The sequence below is a fragment of the Octopus sinensis genome, linkage group LG25, assembly GCF_006345805.1.
Source record: "Octopus sinensis linkage group LG25, ASM634580v1, whole genome shotgun sequence".
NCBI lineage: Eukaryota > Metazoa > Mollusca > Cephalopoda > Octopoda > Octopodidae > Octopus > Octopus sinensis.
Genome location: NC_043021.1, coordinates 4,958,652 through 4,963,651, shown reverse-complemented (window position 1 = coordinate 4,963,651; position 5,000 = coordinate 4,958,652). Strand labels below are relative to the sequence as shown.

Here is a 5,000-nt window from a genome sequence, read left to right as displayed (position 1 = left end):
ATTGCAAAAACAAAACAAAACAAAAAACAAAGAAACAAATATTTAAACATTTGTTTATTTGTAGGCTTAGTCCTGCATTATCTTATAATTGTCAAGAGCTAAAAAATAAAAAATAAAAAGGCATATATATATATATATATTATTCATCCTTGAGACACCCACTGCAACTTCTAACTTTGGTGGTTCTACGAGTGCTGCCTTCACAGGTAATCCAGGGATGAGATTGAGAACATCCTCACTAACTACAGACTGCTGATTCAAAAGTTCATCAAAGTGTTCTTGTCACCTTCACAGAATTCCTTGTGAATCACGAAGAAGTTCTTTACCATCCCTGCTTCAAAGTGGTGTCATCAGAGAAGATGTCGGTCCATAAACTTCTCGCAAGAGATCATACAACAGCTTTGTGTTATTGGAATCTGATGCCACCTGTATCTCTTCAACACTCTTACTCCACCACGTATCCCTCATCTGAAAGAGTCTTCGCCTCACACGTGATTTTACATCCTTGAGTTCCCTATGCAACACTTCCCTTTCCTGTGGCTTTGCTGACAAATAGCGTGACAAAGTCTTTTATCAGCCAATAAATCATCTATATGTTCATCATTTTCTTTAAACCAATCTTGATGCTTTCTTTGTATCAATCCCAGACCTTTCTTGCCTATATCATAAACTGACTTTTTAAGGGTTGGCCAATCCTCCCCAATATCTGCAGCATTCGTTTTTTCTCATAAAGTTCTCTTCACACTATTACACCTAAGACGATCAACATTCAGTTTTTTAGGCAGGCAATCCCTGCAGCTCGGATTTTATGTTTTGTGACTAATTTCACTTTTGCATGTACTAGGCGGTGATCAGTCCAACACTCAGCTCCGCGAAGACACTGCACATCCTGTCTGTCACGTACCTTAACAAGGATGTAATCCACAATATGCCATTCTTTTGATGCAGCGTGCATCCATGTGGTCTTAAACTTATTCTTTTGTTGAAACATGGTATTGGTAACACACAGATGCAGCTCCTCACACATCTGCAGCAAAAGCATGCCATTACTATTACACTTTCCCACTCCATGCTTTCCAATTACAGTCCATGTGTTAAAATCCCTACCCACTCTATCATTAAAGTCACCTAGTATGATGACTTTGTCTGCCTGAGGGATATTTCTTATAATGCTCTTCAAAGCATGGTAGAAAGAAAATTTTTCATCATCAGTATAGCACATAGTTGGAGCATACACACTCACCAAGATCACATAATTTCCTTTAACCAAAGGAATTCTCATGGACATAAGATGCTCATTAATTCTGACTGGGAATTCTTCCAACTTGTCCACAATAGTAGTCTTAATGGGTATGGATGGCATACATGCGGAGTTGTTACAGCATGGTGGTGAGAAACTTCTGCAGAAACTTCGCTCTTTGTTTGGTAAGATATGGACTAGTGAATCTGTACCTGAGGACTGGAGAGATACAATAATGGTGGTCTTGTATAAGGGAAAGGGCAACAGGATGCAAGCGCTAATATATGATATATAATTTATAAAAACATGTGACATATTAATAAATATCTGTAAATATAAAACCATCCAGATTTCCGAGTACCTTATTTCTTCTAATATATAATACCTGTACATCATCTCCAAGCCTTCTAATATATATATATATATATATATATATATATATATATATATTATATATATATATATATATAATATATATATTTATATATATATATATATATATATATATGTGTGTGTGTGCATATCATCATTATCATCCTCATTTTCATGTCTAATTTTCCATGCTTGCATGAGTCAGACAAAATTTGTTGAGGCAGATTTTTTATGGCTGGATGCCCTCCTTTTTCCAACCCTCACTTGTTTCCAAGCAAGGTATTATTTCTCCTTGACTAGATATTTGTTTGCAGAACTCGAGATTGCTGGGAATGATCTAAGAATGATTTGAAATTTGTATTGGGACCAGAAAGCAGCCATCTGAGTACACGGAGTATTGGGCAACTGGACTGACATTCAGCAAGGTGTCCAGCAGGGTTGTATTTTGCCACCTGATTTATTCAACCTGTATTGTGAGAAAGCTCTAAGTAAGATCAAGACAATTGCTGGGCTACGGCTGGGGGAAAGGAATTATAACAATCTGAGGTACGCAGACGATACGGCTTTGTTTGCAGGCACAGAAGAGAACCTTCAGGGATTGATCAATATCGTGACTGAGGAGATTGGAAAGCTTGGACTGACGATTAAATGCCAGAAAACATTCTCAATGGTCTGTACCAAGAAAGCACAAGTACCTGTATATCGCTTCACGGTGAATGGAACGGGGATAGAGCAGAAGGTCAGTTTCATATATCTGGGTAGTTGGATAACAACAGACGGAAGGTCAGATAAGGACATCAAGTGCAGAATTGGAATTGGATTAGCAAAGCAGGCTTTTATGGATATAAGGGGTATTTTTTTGTGCAAAGAGTATTGGAATGATGGAGATATACTTGCATAGCAAGTGATTTGATCTGAGATCGTGTGATGAAACGAAAACAATTGCAGCGTGGAAGGTGTTTGTAAGCCATTTAAGAAACACACAAAAGCCGTTCGATTCACTTCAACATTTAAGTTTAATTTGTCAAAATATTTTCGTTGCTTTAAGACCGCGACCTGTTCACTGACAAAAATCCATGCTGAACAGGTCACGGTCTAAAAGCGACGAAAATATTTTGACAAATTAAACTTAAATGTTGAAGAGAATTGGAATGGAAGTCAAGCAAAGACTATTGAAGTGCTACAGCTGGTCGGTGCTAACGTATGGCTGTGAGTCTTGGACGATAAGCAAAGTCATGGAGAAGAGACTCAAAGCTGTAGAAATGTGGTTTTATAGAAAAATGCTTAGAATCTTGTGGGTACAAAGGGTGACAAATGTGGAAGTGTTGAAAAAGATGAAAGTGAAGAGACAGTTGATTGAAACTATCAGAGAGAGACATTGGAGAGTTGTTGGTCATTTTCTCAGAAAGGATGACGGAAGGAGCATTACATGGTGGGAAGGAGAGCGAGTGAGGAAGGCAGAGAATGAAGATGTTCAACTGGATGAAGAAGAGATTGAACGTGAGAGCGAGAAAGATCTGGGAGATGTTGCGAGAGACAGAAATAAATGGAGGAGGAGCAAGCCATGATCCGTCAAAGGCTTGACTATGCCATGACAATATATTACACGATATTGCACAGTATTTCTAGGTTTCTGGAAGACTCGGATTTCTAGAAGCTGGATAATAGGTCTTGTGCCGTAGTGTTAATATATGTTTCTTTATTACCCACAAGGGGCTAAACATAGAGGGGACAAACAAGGATAAACAAAGGGATTAAGTCGATTACATCGACCCCAGTGCTTAACTGGTACTTAATTTATCGACCCCGAAAGGATGAAAGGCAAAGTCGACCTCGCCGTAGTGTTAATATAAAAAGGGAAATAACTCTGGTTTTATATAAAATCTTTTGAAATGGTCTCCTCCTCCCCTCGACGTCCTCCTCCGTCTCCCTCTTCCAACCGGCTTTTTTTCAATTACTTAAGCATTCTCTATCTCCGAAGCTCACTGTTGCTCACTCTCTTTGTATGCTGCATCTTCTCTTTCAATTTTAAACGTTTTTTTCCCCCCTACCGTCGCACAATTTTCAATCAACGAAATTTATCCCTACTATATAAAATATAGCAAACATTAGCTGATTGAATTAATTTGTAAACCATAATTATTTTCGATCCTCGCTTTGTTGTATTAATTGACACAAATGTGATCATTTTTTTTTCCTTCTTAAATTAAAAATGATGATTGCTTCTTATTTAAATAAATAAATATATATATATATATATATATATATATATAAAGAGACTATGACAAGGAGTGATTAGTTACTTTACTGTGTCGGCTTCTCGGTTTCATTAAAAACCTCATTTAATATACATAGATATAATATATATATATATATGGTTGTATGTGTCCGTATGTGTTTTTTATTGCGGATGGCTTAAGCGGTCGCCAGAAACCGGCTCAGTGTTGTGGAAGGCGGCGAAGGAGAAAGAAAGAGAAGAATCTTTCAGTTTGTTACGGTTTTGGGAAAGAAAGGTGTTGCAAGATCGAATGGCAAGAGAATAAAGAACAGAAAAAAAAAAAAAAAAGAAGCAAGAGAGAAAGAGTGTGGAAAGAAAAAAAGGGAAAAAGACTAGAAGAAACAACTAGAAGAGCAACAGAGAATTAAATATATAATAAAAAAAGGAATATATATATATATACATTAGCAACAACAAATCTGAGAAAATTTAATAACAATTGGATTTTGGATATACAAGATATACAAGGTGGGAAGCTAAAATATATAATATATCAGATACATAATTACACACACGCACATATATATGTAGATAATAGGCTCCTATCTATCTATTTATTTATCTATCTATCTGTCTATATCCATCTATTTGTATATCTATCTATCTATCTATCTATCTATCTATCTATCTATATCTATATCTATCTATTTATGTATGTATGTATGTATCTATCTATCTATCTATCTATCTATCTATCTATCTATCTATCTATCTATCTATATCTGTCTATTTATGTATGTATGTATCTATCTATCTATCTATCTATCTATATGTCTATATCTATCTATCTATCTATCTATCTATCTATCTATCTATCTATCTATATCTGTCTATATCTATCTATCTATATCTGTCTATCTCTCTCTTTCTATCTCTCTGGCTATCTATCTATATCTATATCTATCTATCTATCTATATCTGTCTATTTATGTATGTATGTATCTATCTATCTATCTCTATCTATCTATCTATTATATGTCTATATCTATCTATCTATCTATCTATCTATCTATCTATATCTGTCTATATCTATCTATCTATCTATATCTGTCTATATCTATCTATCTCTCTGGCTATCTATCTGTCTATATCTATCTCTCTCTCTCTCTC

General features: G+C 35.5%; 1 protein-coding gene across 1 annotated transcript in view; it reads left to right on the top strand.

Annotated features, from left to right (window-relative positions):
* Positions 1-3,990: 3,990 nt before the first annotated feature.
* The window catches only part of LOC115224444 (ubiquitin carboxyl-terminal hydrolase 5), a 43,304-nt gene continuing 42,294 nt past the window's right edge, over positions 3,991-5,000 (top strand). The window contains exon 1 of the mRNA XM_029795347.2: positions 3,991-4,358. The gene's annotated coding sequence lies outside the window, so the exon portion shown is untranslated. The remainder of the gene's footprint in view (positions 4,359-5,000) is intronic.